The following is a 17,467-nucleotide window of genomic DNA, read 5'->3' as shown; positions in this document are numbered from 1 at the left end:
CTGCGTGAGCCTTGGCCTTGGGTCTTTGGCATGTGAGCTACGAAGCTGTCTCTCCCAGAGGGTCCACATAGGAGCTCTGGGCTCAGCTGGGCATCCAGGCGGATGGCAAAACAGTGGTGGGGCTGGTCCAGCATTAGAAGGATACAACCTGGAGAGGCTACAGCTAGGATTCAATGCCAGTTTTGTCTGGTTCCAGAGCACAAAAAGCAGAGCCTGGCGTTTGAACCTGTTAGGAGTCTCAGCTGAAGAGTGAATGGGATCCACGCATCTGCCCCAGAAAACACGGCCCTGCAGGCTCTGCCTATGGTCACTAGTGGGCACCAATGCTCACGGGGATATTTAGAGGATGAGCAAGGGGCACTCTCATTTCCAGCACAGATGTGGAAACTGAGGCTCAGGGACGTGCAGTGACTTCCCCGTGGCCTGGCGGTTTGGGGCAGGAGGAGAGGGGTTCCACATGGACCTGCGGGCCGGCTAGTCATTCCTCAGCTCTTCTCTAAGGCAGATTGCTGCCCAGCTCGCTTTGGCACATGTGCGTTCAGCAAGCGCCTCCTTCTTCCTTCCTGGACGTCCACAGGGCCCTGGAGACCCCACCCACGCACAGGCTGGCGGAGAATGCAGCCTGGAGAGAGACTGGGCTAGTTTTGGTGGTGAGTACTAAGCTCAGGAAGCACCAGAGTAAGCAGCTCCTCTTTGAGAAGGTGGGGAGGGGGAGGAGGTTGAGAGCCTGCACGAGGGACACACATGTGGGACAAAAAGCTGGGAGTCCCCACGCAGTGCTTTGCTGACCATCGTCACCATGTCCCCCGCATCAGCCTGAGGGGTAGGGGTGGGAAGACACCAGACAAACACAGTAATTGTTTCAGGTCTGCAACATACGCCACTGGGGATATGGGACAGTCAAGTGAGCCACTTTGAGGCTGCGTGACTTGAGCATGTCATGTAACCCTCCTGGGGCTCAGTCCCTCCCTCATTTAGGGAAAGGGGGTAATAATACCTCCCTCCCGGGGCTGAGGAGCTCTGAGGGTTACACGAGACGGCACATAGCCATGCCTGGCACGGAGCAGGCATTCAGCAGAGCCGCTGTCGGATCCACCACCCTGAGACGACCAGCTGTTTTCTAACAGCTGTGCCCCAGGCATGTGCCTTTGCCATTATCAGGATGCTGCCTGCTGCCTAACGAGCTCCTGCTCGTCCCTTAGCATCCAGTCCATGGTGATCTCTATGAAATTTTCTCTACCTTTCTGGCATCTTCCAAGCAGCCCTTCCATGAGGCACTGGTTTCCATGCATTGTGATGGTTCCTGGGTCTGAATTTTCTTTCCACCCCCATGTAGGCTGCACTGAATCCAGCATTACACAATGACTTATGGGGCAGCGACCCCTGGACTAGCTGCTGATACAAACAGACCTGGCCCCTGCTTTCACGGAGTTAATGTCCGGTGGGAGAAGCAGCCATGAATAGAGTAACCACACACATCAAAGTATGATCATGAGCCCCAGTGAGAACAGTGAAGGACGATTGTCGTGCACTTTGAGAATTGTAGCATGAGGGTCTGACCAGTCTGGGGGCTCAGGAAAGGCTTCAGGATGTAACAACTGGGGAGAGCTCTGAATGCTGAGAGCTTATCGGTTTTTGAAATATAGCTATTAATTAAAACTGCATATACCTGTGTTTTTCCCAGTATAGTTACTAACATATAAAGTACTGGCTGGCCTTTCAAATAGAAATTGAGCATAAGCTCTAATGCTTTATTCATCTTCCTTTTAAACTGACTATTCTAAAAATAACTGTTATGCATCTTAAATATTTTTCTATTGATTTCCTACTTCACAGCCCTATTTTCCTGCTTCACTCCAGAAATAAATTCTACCTGGGAGAGAAAAAATAAGGGGAAGAAGCTGGGGTGGACACAGGGAGACTACGGAGCAGCAGGAACAGCATGTGCAAAGGCCCTGGGGTGGGAAGGTGGCATGGACAAGGAGCTGAAATGAGATTAATATTGTCGGAGCAAGAAAATAGGGGCAGAGGAGGTGGGCTGGAGAGGTAGGTTAGGGGCTTGTGGGCCACAAGGAGAAGCTGCTCTTTAACTGAAGAACTATAATGAGCTGTGTGGGTGTTTAGTTGGAGGGTGATTCAGGCAAACTCGTGTGTTGTAAGTGTCCCTTTGGCAGTAGCCAGGCCAGTGTGTGTCTTGGAGAACATGCGCAGTCAGTGTGTGCTTGCTGGAAAGGAGGACTGCCATAGCGTCTGCCCATGTTCCAGACCCAGCCGGCTCCCTCCAGAGCTCTGCTCTTCTCTGGAAGGGAGGCTACATGCCCGCTTCTCCATGTGAGTCTGACACTCACACCCTCTGCACTGCCACCTCCCTGAGTCTGCTCATGCCATCTCACGCTGCCCGGATGCCCTCCTTGTTCCCCATTCTCTCCCACGCCCACCAGTTCCTCTCAGGTGTTAATTATCCTTCTTCTCCTAAAAGCCTCCCTGAGCGACATGCTTGTGGCCTGACTGACTGGATGAACAAATGAATAAATGAATGAATGGATGGATGGATTTTGACTTTGATGTAACCAGCACTCACTAAATGGCTCGCAGACCCCAGCACTGCAGAGGTGCCTTCACAAAGCCCCTGACCCACAAATCCTCCCAGTTAGTGTGACCATTCCATTTGATTGATGAGAAAAAACAGGCTCAGGAAGACCACATAATTTGCCCATGGTCCTACAGCTAGGAAGCCACAGAGCTGGGACTGTTTGGGACATCTATCCATCCATCCATCCATCCATCCATCCATCCATCCATCCATCCATCCATCCAGCTAATATTTGCTGGGTGTCTGCTTTGTGCCAGAAGCTATTCTAGTGGCTTGAGTCACATCAGTAAACAAAATACACAAAGCTCCTTGCTCTTATGGACATTCCAGACAGACAATAAACAATAGGGGTAATAAATAAATAAGAACATTAAGTAGAGCAGGTAAATGTGATCGGGGTATTGGTGATGCTTGTGGTGGTCAGGTCGGCCTCATTGGGTAAATGACACTCACCGCTGAGACAACAGATTTTGTGATTCTACTCTCCATGGTCTCTGTTGCATAATCAGCCTCTGGAACCTTCTGACCCAGGAGATGCCCACGCATGGGTGTACTTGATGTTAGGAGGGGGGCTAGCCCCACCAAAGAATGAAAGTTCCCAACGTCAGAAACACAAGGTTCAAAGGCCCCTTTGACGTGATCCAGCCTGACTTTTTATGAGATGCAGAAAGCCTTTGTGCAGTTTCCAAGCAGATGGTTTTTCGAGCACACCCACAGTGCCAGGAGGCTGGTTTCCTGTTTGTCCAGGCTGAGGCCGTTCACATGGGCACACACCAGAAGTGACAGGCTGGTGTGCTGGCAGGTGAATCACACATAGGAAGTCTCAGTTCCCAGCCCTGCTTTCCAGATGTTGACTAAGTGGCTTGGGCAGATACCTTCTCCTTCCTGGTCTTCAGTTTCCCGTTTGCGCAAAGAGGTGGCTACTATTCTATCTCAGAGGACACTTTGACGCTCATATTGGAAATGATGGAACTGGCTCCAAAGTTTCATCTACATATTCATTCTTCCATGCATTCATTTAGTCAACAGATATTTATTGAGCATCTACTATGTGCCAGGCAGTGTGCCAAGTGTGGAAAAGCTAGGTGAGAACTCAGGGGCAACCTGGGCAGCTTCCTTCCATCCAGACCCAGCCAGGAGAGCATTTCCCACCCTCCTGAGTCACCATGTCACTGCTCAGGTGTGACAATAGGAGTGCAAGGCCCCGGCATCCTTTGACTTTGGAAAAAAAGCTTTCCATTCCTGCTCAATTTCCAACATTTCATTCATTCCTGAACTACTTTGATGATGGTGGCTGACTCCTCATCTCTTTTGTATAATTATTTACTCAAGATTGATCTTTAATTAAATTAAAAAAACAGATTTGTTTACACAGAAAAATTAATATCATAATCATATATAGAAACCTAGAAAACTTACCACAAAGAGAAATTAACTAAAAATGCTCAACACAAAACCAACCCAGTGATTAAATTCTACCAAGGCTGTCGTTGCGTGCTGCAGCCCCGAGCCTGTGGCCTCATCTACTTTGTTCAAAAGGAAAGTTAGCAGGCGTACAATGGCTGTAAAGACTGCTGGTGCCAAGCCCAGGTGTTCTCCTTGAGGAAATCAGGAAAGAACTGGGGAGGCAGGTGTGCCACTCTATGGTTCCACATCATGGGCAGAAAGCACCTGAGATGGGTTAGCCTGTGAGCTCATGGAAGTCCCGGCCCGATGCCCCGCGGTCTTAGGCCACGGTTGGAATGTGTACATGATGTACGTGCCTGGTGCTTGGCCTTTCTTTCTTCTTCTTTTTTCAATAAGTGTCGAAATCTGGGCATAATTTTAGATGTACAGAAAAGTTGTGAAGACAGTAAAGAGTTTCTACATGCCCTTTGCCTCGTTTCTCAGATGTTAGCATCTTACATAACCATGAGACATTAGTCACAACTAAGGAACAAATGTTGGTACACGACTACAAATATTAATGATGCTATTTGGATTTCAACAGTTGTTCTCACTAATGTCCTTTTGTCTGTTCCAGGCCCAAATCCAAGATGCCGTGTTGCACTTGGTGGCCTTTCGTTTGGCGAGGACTTCCAGAGTCTAGAGGCTGGTGGGAGGCCCTGGAGTCCAAATCCCACCTCTGCCTTGTGTTCGGTTTGTGACATTAGGCAAGGCACTTAATCATACCCAATTCTTAGTTTGGACTCTCCGTAAAGTGGGGGTCATCATATCCATCTCCCGGAATATTGGGGGAATTAAGTGATACCATACATGTGAACCTACTTTGCCCCAGGTAGGCACCCATCCATAGTAATGCCTGTTAAAGGCTCCCAGGGTGGGGGAGGGACGTCTACTCCGTGTGCTGCTGTGAAAGCTGCTTGTCCTCCCTGTCTTGGCCTAGAATTAACCCCTGGTCATTTGCAGAATGTAAAAGCACTTACGAGACTCTACAAGAGTAAGAAAAGATTTCTTGAAAGCCAAAGAGAGACAGTTCTGTCAAAAGGAAGTTTTGCCAGGACAGCGCTCAATAGAGACAGCTGCGGAGACAGAGGGTAAGACAGGGATACTGGCAAACGGAGTTTAGCCAGGGTAGAGTCCAGTGGGGGACAGCTGCGCCGATGAGGAGTGCTGGGGTTTTATATGTTTCCATGCAGGATGTGGGGTGCCTGTCAGCTTGCAGGGGGGCTGCCATTACATGATAAATGTCAGCTTGCAGGGGGGCTGCCATTACAATTTTCTCTTCCTGGGAACTGTCCTGTTCCCATCTATGATAGATGTTAGCTTGCAGGGGTTTGCTGTTGCGATCGGCAACTGTTCAGTCCCTACCTCTGATGGATGTAAGGTCCTTGTCAGCTTGCAGGTGCAGTGCTAGCCAGGGGAGTCAGAGCCAAGCGGTTAATGTTTAGTTCATTCCTGTTAACTCTTTGCCTGTCCCACCCACCCTGCCAGCTCACTAGCCCGATCCTGTTGTTAACTCTTTGCTTGTTTCATCACTCCCAGCACAGGTAACCTTTCGTCCTTGTTTCTCTCAGTGTGATGTGAACAAAAGAATCAGAGGTTCCTGGACTAGGCTGAGGAAAGGAATCCTCAGGATGAAGGTCTCATTTGGAGCAGGAAGCCCAGGTGTCCTACATTGTTGAAATAGTGGCCCCTTGCCCCAAACCAGCTGGAAACACATGTCTAGTCAGACAAAACTCCTCAGGGTCTCTACCCCCGTCCCTATCTCCACCCTCAACTTGGCTCACATTCCTAAAAGTCACGTGACCACTCCAGGTAGGCTAAGAAATGAACAATGATGCAACAAAAGACATCTCAGGGAGCTCTGGGATCACTTCTTTCATGAGACAGGTGCACATGTCCACAAGAGGTATCGTTGGGTCCCTCCTGGGAGGCTTCTGAAGGGGAGCTTCTGGTTAAGGTGACATTGCAAGTCCAGCCTTCAGTTACCCGATCTGCTGCACAGTTCACAGCAAATATAGGTTAAATTTGTAAGTAAATTAAAAGAGAAAAGTATAAAGATGTAGCCGGATTTTTAAAAAGTGATATAAAGATCTCCATAAACCAGAAATGGGACAAAACCATAAAGATATGTGATGTAGGCAAGTGATTTTATAGCCAAGAAAGGAAGAATCTAGAGAGGGCTGGACGTGACAGGAGAGTCTCCATGGAGGACCATGGACTTGACATAAGGCTTCCTGTTGATGGGATCTTAAATGGGCTCTGCTCCTGCTTTGTCGCTGCTCCAGCAGGATTGGTCTATGAATTTGAAGAGAAACAGCCCCTCGTTTTCTAGGAGGCCCTAAGGTCCCAGGAACTGAGCAGCTCAGACCTGGAGGTAATCTTGGAGAGCTTCTCTCTGGGGCAATGGCAGAGGTTGTGAGGGGAGGAAGACCCAGCGCCCCTCACTCCCAAGTCTCCTCAGCATTCTCTGTGAAGTCTGACTCAATCGTCCTTGGCGGGGTCTGGGAGCCTGCATTTTAATGAGACAATTCTCCTGACAATTAACACAGCTTGGGAAACCCCATACTCCTTCAGACTGCCAACCTGCTTCATTAGTTGGCCTGTACAAAAGTTTCTGGGGGTGGGTGAGTCAACAAAACCTGGCCCTTGGGTTTCAACAGTTCTTCCCACTGCCCTTCCACCTCCGTTTTATATTCTCCTTTATTCTTCTCTCTCTGTCCCGTCACTTGCTAATCACTGTTCTAGAGGAAGCCGGACAAGGTCCAGACTATCCAATCAGGAAGACAGACACATCAGAAGGTAAACTGCAGTGGTTTCTCCAGGCATGGTCTGCTCCAGGGAAGGGTAAGTTTTCTGTGGGATCTAGGAAGACTCTAGAATGTATAATTTAGAACTGGAGCTGGCAGGATGAAAAGGGATTTTTCAGGTGGGGAGAGTGGGAAGGGCGGTCTAGGCAGACTGAACATTATGTGTTGTCAAACAGCACAGGGAAAGAAATGACAGGGCTGCATTCACTTAATTTTATTGTGTTTAGTATTTTTTCTTTAGGTATAGTTTACAGAGTAAATTAACAAATATTTCTGGCCGTTGTTTCTTCAAAAGTTTTTCTGTTCTCCCTGACCCTCTTTTTGCCTAGAACTCTAAGTGCACATACTGGGGGTGCCCAAAAAATGTATACACATTTTAAAAAAAGAAAACTGTATTAAAATTGTAATACTCAATATATACCGATAACAAAAGATGACTACAAGTCTCGTTTGACAAGAGGGGCTCAAAGTGGTTCCCATCAGCGTCCAGACACTTCTGATTATGGCGAACTATGGCTTGAGTAATGTTGACCAAAGTGTCTACTTGTATGCATTTTTTGGCACCCCCGGTCTGTTAGATTACTTGATTTTGACTCAAAGGTCACTGGGGCTGTTATGTTTTCCCCCCAGTTTTCTCTCTTCGGTTTGAATTATTCCTACTGCTATGTCTTCAAGCTTGCTAATCTTTTCTTCTATCATTTAAATTTTCTCTTAAGCCTAGCCAGTGAAGTTTTCATTTTGGATATTGAATTTTTTATCCCTGACAGTTCAATTTGATACTTTTTTATAGTTTCGATCTTTCTCACATTATATTAATGTTTTTCTTATTTAAGCATATTTTAAGTAGCTGTTTTAAAGTCCTTGTCTGTTAATTCCATAACCTCAGTTATGTCCGGCTCTGCTTCTATTGACTGAGTCTTCCTTCCCATCATGGCTCACAAGTTCCTATTTCTTAGAACATCTAGCAATTTTTCATGGGATGCTGGACATTGTGACATTACAGTTTTTTCCCCTGGATTTTATTGCCTTCCTTTATATCTGTTTTAACAGCCAACTAAATTACTGGCAGAACTGCTTAAACCATCCAGGCATGTTGTCAAGCCTTGTTAGGGTGTCTGGAGTAGCTTTAAATCAAAGTTAGTTTAAACCAGGGGTGTTCAAACTGCGGCCCGCGGGCCAACGGCGGCCCATGATCCATTGTTAATTGGCCCGCAGCAAATTCCAAAAATATATTTAGTTTACTTAAGTAAACCAGGTGAGGCAATACGTACTTCACCTCGAGTGAGTGGCCCGGCTGTTTGTGTATTTTACCGCATATGGCCCTTGGTAAAAAACGTTGAAAAAAGTTTGGACACCCCTGGTTTAAACCCTACTGTCAGGATGCAACACTTCTAGGGTCTCTACCGAATGCCCCTACTGATCAAGGAGGTCTCTTCACTCCGGCTGGTCGTGACCTAAATATCTCTCCACACGATGTGAACTCCGGAAATTGTTCTGCTTACATCATCATAGCAGTTTTTCTGTTTTGGTTTTTGGACATTTGTGCTTTTTTATTCCCCCTTGGACCAGCCTCATAGAATTTCACTTTATGCATGCAGGGTTTAGAACTTAGCTTTGGATTTAAGCTAATGCACACTTTTGCTGCATAATTGTGGCCTCCTTAGCTTTCCCAAACTCTGATTTCTGTCTCCTAAGCTCAGCAAGCTTGCTATTCTCTCCTTGGGTTTCCTTCCCTGTGTCTAGAAAGTGCTTTTAGGCAGAAAATATGGACAATCGTAGGGTTTTCCTCATTTGTTTTCCTCCTCTGCCTATTGTCTAATGTCTGAGTTTTTTCATATGTTTTTTCAGTGTCTCGATTGTTTTATGTATTTTTCTAACTGTTTACAAGTCCAATGTCAGTTATTTTGTTTTGACCAGAAGTATATGTCAACTCAAATTTTATGTATGCACATACCTGTGTAACTATCACCTTTATTAACCCTAAAAGACCCTGAAAGATTTCTCTTGCTCATTTCCAGTCAGTATCAACCCTCAGAGGTAAATTGCTCATTTATTTTCCATTCATTCGTTTACTCACTCATTTATTCATTCATCAAACACGTACTGAGCTCTTGGTATTGGCTGAATAGTGATTTACAGGGAGAAAAAGATTGGCAACTTCTCTGATTCGTTAAATTTTCAGTCCCACAAATACATGTGAAATTATGACAGAGATAAGTCTTTCACGAAAAGGTTCATGGTACTATAAAAACATTTAATAGGAGCAAGTTTCATTTTCTAGGTGGCCAAAGAGAGCTTCCTTGAAGAAATAACATAAGCTAGAACCTGAACAATAGATAGAAATTAGTTAGGGGGAAAAGTTTGGTAAGGGGAGTGCAGAGAACACTTCATGAGCAGGGAACAGCAAATATCACTTGTGACAATCATAAAAATGGGCAGAATGGCTGAACATAGCAGTCCAAAGCAAGAGGCTTTTTGAGTTGTGTGATGAAGTTAGAGGGGCCAACAGAATCCAGGCAACACAGGTTTGATTAAATATTTCACTGCCCACTCTAGGAAACAAGAGGCTACTGGAACACTTTAAAATAGGTAAGTATTGACATGGGGAATGGGCAAGAAAAAAGTTCATGGATGAGTTCTAGGTTTGAATAACTAGGTGAGTGGCGGTGCCACGAACAGAAATATTGAAAGAGGTTTTGGTTGTAACTTTTTTAAATAATTGTTTTATTTTTCACTTACAGTTGACATACAATATTATATTAGTTTCAGGTGTGCCACATACTAATTAGGTCTTTATATAATTTATGAAGTGATTGCCCTGATAAACCTAGTACCCGTCTGACACCATACATAGTTATTACAATATTATTGACTATATTCCCTATGCTGTACTTTACATTCTCATGACTATTTTGTAACTACCAATTTTGTACCTCTTAATTCCTTCCCTTTTTTCACCCATCCTCCCACCCCCTCCCATCTGGCAACCATCAAAATGTTCTCTATGTCTATGAATTTGTTTCTGTTTTGTTTGTTTGTTTATTTTGTGCTTTAGGTTCCACATATAAATGAAATTATTTGTCTTTCTCTGTCTAACTTACTCCACTCAGCACAGTACCCTATAGATCCATCTATATTGTTGCAGATGGCAAGATGTCATTCTTTTTTATGGCGGAGCAATATTCCATTTTATATATGAAGGTCTGATAATTAAGTTCGCGAATTTGCCACCATGCACTTACATTGGCAGCACTGTACAAACAGCTCGGGAAGATTTCATAACCTTGGTACATCGGTGTCTCACAGCTGTGTTCGTGTCGATGTGTGGGGGTGACCTGCTGAGTGGCGTTCATTATCGTTGTTGCGTGTTTTTGTGTGCCGTCACAAGAATGTCTGAGCTTGAGTTAGATCAATGAACAAACATTAAATTTCTTATTAAACTTGGCAAGAGTGAAAGTGAAATCAGGGACATGTTAGTCCAAGTTTATGGGGAAAATGCCATGAAGAAAATGGCAGTGTGCAAATAGAGTAAACGTTTTTCTGAGGCGAGAGAACCCATCACTGATGAAGAGAGGTCAGGGCAGCCAGTAACGAGCAGAACTGACGCAAACATTGCAAAAATTTGTTGAATTGTGTGTCAAAATCACCGTCTGACTGTGAGAAGCATAACAGACCAAGTGAACATCGAAAGAGAAACAGGAAAATCTTAATTGAAAATCTTGGCATGAGAAAGGTGTGTGCAAAAATGGTCCCAAAGGAGCTCTTGCATCACGACAATGCACCAGCTCACACGGCACTGTCTGTGAGGGAGTTTTTAGCAGGTAAACAAATAACTGTATTGGAATGCCCTCCCTACTCACCAGTTCTGGCCCCAATGACTTCTTTCTTTACCCAAAGATAAAGGAAATGTTGAAAGGAAGACATTTTGATGACATTCAGGACATCAAGGGTAATACAATGACAGCTCTGATGCTTTGAAGGGTAGACTAGGAGCTGGCATCAGTACACAGCGTCCCAAGGGGAGTACTTCGAAGGTGACTGTAGTGATATTCAGCAATGAGGTATGTGGCACTTTTTCTAGGATGAGTTCACAAACTTAATTGTCAGACCTCATATGTACCACTTCTTTATCCATTCATTCATTGATGACACCCAGGTTTACCTCCACATCTCGGCTATTGTAAATAATCTTGCAGTGATTACCTGAATGCACATGTCTCTTCGAAGTAGTGTTTTGGGTTTCTTTGCATAAAGACCCAGAAGTAGGATGACTGGGTCCTCGGTTGTAACTTTTGTTGGGAGATGGTGTTTGGGTAAGAGTCCGAGTTCAGTTTGGGTTTTATTGAGCTAAAGATTTATTTGCAACATCAGGAGCAGATATCAAGTAGGTAGTTAGATAGATGGAGTTCAGAGGAAAGGCCTGGGCTAGAGATTAAAACGAGTGATTTGCGTTTCTCAGCGATGAAGCAACGGATGTGTTACGATGAGATCAGCTGATGAGAGAGGAGAATTGAAGTGAGGAAAGCACTACAGGCGAGTCCGGAGTGCTGAGGCTCACGGACACACAGGGCAGGGCAGGAGAAGGGAAAGCCGAAAAGGCGACCAAGGAGGAGAAGCAGACAGATAGGAGAAATCCAGGACGACATGGTGTCACAGAGCCAAAGGGCGGGGCGGGAGAAGCCGAGTGTGGTCTCTCGTGCCAGATGCTGAAAAGTCAGGTAAGAGGAGAACCTAGACTCGTTCCCAAGCTGTGCCCATTCCTGTGGGCTCAGAAGCCAGACTGCAGTGGAACAGAGAGTGAGTGGGAGCTGAGGCCACGGAGGCCATGGGTCCCCAGCTATTGAAGATTTGGGCTGTGACCTGGGGAATGGAGATAGGGCAGTAGCTAGAAGGGAAGGAGAGGGTGAAAGGAGGACTTTTATTGTGCTGGTGGTGGTTTGTTTGTTTTCATGGGCAAGACTTGAATGTGTCTAAAAGCCAGTGGCAAGGATCCAACTGGGAGGGAGCATCTAAACATAGAAGAAAGAGTTGGAAGGGTCCTGAGACGGAGATAAAGGATGCTTTCTAAAGTTTGGGGAGGAGGATTGCTCTTAGAAGGAAGGGTGGAGTGGAGGATGTGGGAGGAGGCGGAGTGCTGGGGAAAGTAGGGAGGTTAAGGCAGTTCTTTTCGGAGGGGCTTTCTTTGATGGGAGGTAAGAGGCAGGCTCATCTGGTGTGTGTGTGTGTGTGTGTGTGTGTACGCACACACGTGCATATATGGCAGAGTGATGAATCCATCTTAAGGAAATGGAAAAGGTTGAGATATTCCCTGCAGTCATTGGGGGAGTGAGTTGATCAATGCCATGTTGCCAGACAAACAAAGATGGGTGATTGGGAATCCACAGTGGACCAACCTGCCTCGCTGAGCCACCTGCCCCCCAGCACTTGTCAAAGAAGGAACAGCTAGGTGGATTATTTTAAGTCTGAGATCTTGCTGCAAATGTGTGTCACAAAGGCACAGGTCCCAGGGAGTGCGGGGGTTGGGAATAAAGTGAGGTCCTTTGATACTCAAGCTGGATAAGAAGGCAAACGAAGGCAGGAGAGTGTGAGTGGATGGAGGGAGATTCAACCTTTCCAGGAAACTGGAACAATGAAGTGTTGAGGATGAAGCTGGGAGCATAAGTTGAGGCCCAAAATGGAGAAGAACCTGATATACCAGGCACTTGGGTGTGTCTCCCACGGTCAGTGGGGAGCCACTGAGGAATCTGAGTAGGTGAGGGATACGTGAGTTGCATTTAGAAAGCTCACCTTGTCTGCAGGGTGGATGGTTAACTGGAGCTGGGAGACAAGTGAAGAACTGAACAGGTGAGAGACGATGGAAGGTGGGATGGAGGCAGTAGCAGCTGGGAGAGAAGGGCCCAGCCAGGGTCAGGCCTAAGGAGGATGAAATGTCCCTGCCACCCTGATTGGCAGAGCCTACTGGCAGGACACTCTCGCACACCCTCAGGCCACAGTCATGTCACAGCAGAGAGAGGGCCTTCTTAGGACTGGGAGAGAGAAGTGGTGGGAGGCAGAAGGGGCACCATGTGAGGACAGGAGTTGGGAATGGACAGAGGCCAAGCATGCAAGGTGGTTGGATTTTGAGAGCCGACTGAATGAGCTTTTGCCAGAGCTTTTCCTCAAGAGTGTAAGGATGTACTCCTGGAGGCCCATGGCCACAGAGCCCAGACTACCAAGGAAGGAGCCCTTTAAGGCCACCTCCCCATGGCCCAGAGAGAATCAGCAACTTGCCTAAGGCCACATGAATCCTTAGTGACTCCTTGATGGATGGCTGGTTCAGGCAGGTTTCCCCTGCTCTGCCCAGGCCTCTCCTCAGCAGGGCTCGGTATATGGAGTCAGATGTCTTCTAGCAAAGCCATGTCTGCTGGTGGGGAGGTGGATCCTCTGGGAGGCAGAGCTGGTGTCAGCAGGTACCCTTGGGAGCCCCTACCCACACCCACACCTCCCTGGTGCTCTGTGGCAGCCCCATCGCTGTGCCTGGAGTGTCTCCTCTCCCCTAGGGCTTGGCTGGCATTCTCTTCCTTCAAATTCGTCCCTTTTCACAGTCATAAATATCCAGGGATGTGCCTGTCCCTTCACCCTGCTTCCCAGTGAAGAATGAAATACCACAAGAGGCACGCAGGAAAAGTAGCTTTGATCTCATGCCTGCTGTGGGCCAGAGACCATGCTGGCTGTCACACAAACTGTCTCACTTTTCCCTCAGAGCCACCTTCTTCCCCAGATGGGGAAAGTGAGACTCGGGTTGGTGATACAATGTAAAGGTAATTGCACAAGGCTGCATTCTTTAAGCATAACTTATTGCTCTGAGGTTGTGAGGAAACAAATGGTCTTCCTTAGTCTCTGACTTTTGGTTGGTTGTCAAAATCAAGTGCTGCTACTCAGTCTTGTCAAAATCAAGTGCTGCTACTTAGTCATTGCTACCCGAGTTAGCACAGCGGACCCCCAGTGCATCACAGGGTGTCCTGCAGCCCCCAGCCCTTCACAGGTATGCTGCAGACCCCATGGCTGCAGACCCCACATTCTCACACAGCTTCCCGAAGACCCCAGCCTGTCACAGAACTCATTAAATAGGAAAAACTCAAGGTTTTAGCCCCACATTTCTCCCTCCTTCATTTCCTTCCACCCTGGTTCTGACACGGGTGTAAACACTCCCCGACTCAGTCCAGGGCACCAGGTGTCCATTGAGCCCCGAGACTGTGCATTGTAAGGGGCTGGCGGTAGGGAGAGCAATGAATGACAATGTAACTCCCAGAACGATTGTTGCCAATTCCACTGGGATTCAGGCAGTCCTCTGTCTCCATCCTTCTGTGGGTCCCACAGCCCTGTATACAGAGGGTGCCAAAACAAGTATACACATTTTAAGAAAGGAAAAAAAACTGTATGAAAATTACACTGATGGTAACCACTTTGAGCACCTCTTGTAATTGCAGAAGTCAAACGTGACTTGTGTTCATCTTTTGTTATGGGTATATATTGAAAATTACAATTTTAATACAGTTTTTTCCTTTCTTAAAATGTGTGTATATTTTTTTTTGGCCCCCTCTGTATGTCTGCACAAGGCCTCTGATCTCTGCAGCCTGTCTCTCACCACCCCCTTTTCCTCCAGCTTTTGTAGGGCTCAGGCTCTGTTTCATGGACACTTTTCTGTTCTCCAGACCTGATGTGTCCAGGCAGTTCTCTCAGCCTAACCCTCTCTTCTCCGCTTGTCCCCTTCACCTTATTAACGCTTCCCAAGTCTTAACAAGCTCACTTCTGGTAGAAGCCATCTTTACCGTGAGATAGGCGTACCCAGTGCCTCTACTTACCCATCACGTACACTTCTCATACCAGTTGATACTTGCTAATTGTCCATCATCCCAATAAGCTCTTGAAGGGCAAGGACCCCGGTTATAGTCCTCCACTGCAGCCCCAACACCTCATAGAAAGCCCACGTATGTTCACACATCCCACTCAATGTATTGAATGCATGAATTATAATGAAATGGTCCCTATTCCTCAGATAACTTACTAATAATTAGGCAGACATATGTGTGCTCCACAACAATCCATGCGGTAACAGAAGGAGAATCAAGTTTCAGAAGTAGGAGGAGAGAGAGTGATGGAGTCACGACAGGGAAGGAGGTCGGGGGTCTCTCAAGGAGGTAAATGGCTACATCGAGTTTTCAAGAGTGAGAAAGAAGGGCTTTTCCATGAGCGATGGGAGGGGCATCTCAGGAGCGGAACCAGCTTGTTCCAAGGCATAGCGGTGTTAGGAGCAGGGAGTGTTGTGTCAGAGCGGGGTTGGGGAGGGGAAGACGGGTGGAGGGAGGTGGATTGAGCAGTTGGCCATTGCTGTGGAGTGCAGAAGGGCTGTGGACGGGTGTACTGCTGGGCAGTGGGGCTGAAGAGAGGGGAAGGGGCCAACTCTCGGAAGGCATGTGCCACACAGAGCGTTTGGCCTCTGTCCCCCAGGAGATAGTCTTTGTGCAGAGACAGACTGGTGGATTTCACTTCAGCAACCTGGAGAAAAATTGATTTGAGGGAACGTGGCTGGAGGGAAGGAGATGAGTCCCGAGCCTTCAGAACTGTCCAGGGGAGAGCTGCAGAGGACCTGGACCACGGGAAGGGCAAGGCGGTGGAGAGAGGGCGGGCTTGACATGTCTCAAGGAGGAAAATGGTTGGCCCCGTCCTGGATGTGGGGAAGGAGGGTGACTCAAGAATGCAGTGTGATGGTTCGTCTTCTGATTTGGGTAACAGCGTGTGTAATGTGACCGCCTTGGAGAAGAGAAAAGAGGGAGCAGGCTCTGTGTGGGGGATAGCTTAGGAGGTCAGTTTAGGACACGTGGATAAAGAGTCCAGTAGGTGGGTGGATATAGGTGATATACATGAGGGTAGCTTAGGGAGAAAACTCAACTTCAGTCAGACAGACAGATACAAATCTATGAAACAAAAATAGCCAGTCCAATAAATGGAAATGGAGAGAAAGTCATAATGTCCCCCATTTGGCAAAAATATTCCTCATATAGTATCTTCTCATTTTAATCAGAACCTGGTATTGTACATTGCTATTCCTTTGACATGAATTTGGTTTCGCCAAACAGGTTGTTGGGAATGTGGTCATCACATTAGAACGGGCGTGACATAGGCAAGTGACCTCATCACACTCGATCCTCTAGGAGGTACAGATACTCATCCTATGTTACAGAGCAGAAGAAGAAAACTGAAGTTCAGAGACATTAAAACTCACCCATTGTGAACGTCAGAGCTGGGGGCAAGCCCACTCCTCTCCTGCTTCAAAACGACTAGTTTCCAACTGCCATTTGGTCATTTAGTCTAAAATCTCCTGATGCCAAAATCTCGTTGAATGAGACCTTGGACGGGGGAGCAGGCAGGTGGGGCTACAGCCATGAGCTTGTCAGCAACCCGCACTCAGGGCCCTTTGAGGACCACAGCTCTAGCGCAGACTCCTGCTCCGGTTTCCCCCTTTTGAGGGACATCAAGTCAGTAAACGCCTGTGGCTAAGGATGTGTGCTGCAGGCATTTACTAGTATGTTGTGTAGGTTTGATCACGGTAAGAAAATGATCAGATATACACAAAAGGGACAAAGAATGTTTGGAGGGATCTCTGAGGGGTAAGATACCATTTTCTGGCACTTTGCAATCTGGTTTCACTATCTCACTTCTTCAAAAATAAACCTGGGCCGGCCCGGTGGCTCAGATGGTTGGAGCTCTGGGCTCCTAATTCTGAAGGCTGCGGGTTTGATTCCCACATGGGCCAGTGGGCTCTCAACCACAAGGTTGCCAGTTCAACTCCTCGAGTCCCGCAAGGGATGGTGGGCTCCACCCCCTGCAACTAAGATTGAATGTGGCACCTTGAGCTGAGCTGCCTCCCAGATGGCTCAGTTGTTTGGAGCGCGGGCTCTCAACAACAAGGTTGCCAGTTCGATTCCTCGACTCCCGCAAGGGATGGTGGGCAGTGCCCCCTACAACTAAGATTGAACACAGCTGAGCTGCCGCTGAGCTCCCAGATGGCTCAGTTGGTTGGAGCACGTCCTCTCAACCACAAGGTTGCTGGTTCGACTCCCTCAAGGGATGGTGGGCTGCGCCCCCTGCAACTAGCAATGGCAACTGGACCTGGAGCTGAGCTGCGCCCTCCACAACTAAGACTGAAAGGACAACAACTTGAAGCTGAACGGCGCCCTCCACAACTAAGATTGAAAGGACAACAACTTGATTTGGAAAAAAGTCCTGGAAGTACACACTATTCCCCAATAAAGTCCTGTTCCTCTTCCCCACTAAAATCTATAAAAATAAAAAAATAAAAGCAAACCTACGAAGCAGAAAGAGCAAACAACACACGATCTGAGATTTGGGTTTTGAAACCTGACCTTGAATTTCACAAACAATGGACTAGCTGTATGACCTGAGATAAATTACATGATCTCTCTGAGGCCTGTTTCCTCATTTGTAAAACAAGGGCAACACTATCTACATGAGGGGTTACTGTGAGAATCAAATGAGGTTATATGAGAGAACCGGCTCTGTTAACTGTCCCGCTTGTCCCCATTGCTAAGGGTGTGGAGTGTTGCAAGGTCTCTGATTC

This window comes from Rhinolophus sinicus, chromosome 3 (genome assembly GCF_057876585.1).
Source record: "Rhinolophus sinicus isolate RSI-liver-muscle chromosome 3, RSI-T2T, whole genome shotgun sequence".
NCBI classification, from domain to species: domain Eukaryota; kingdom Metazoa; phylum Chordata; class Mammalia; order Chiroptera; family Rhinolophidae; genus Rhinolophus; species Rhinolophus sinicus.
This window is presented reverse-complemented; position numbering follows the sequence as displayed.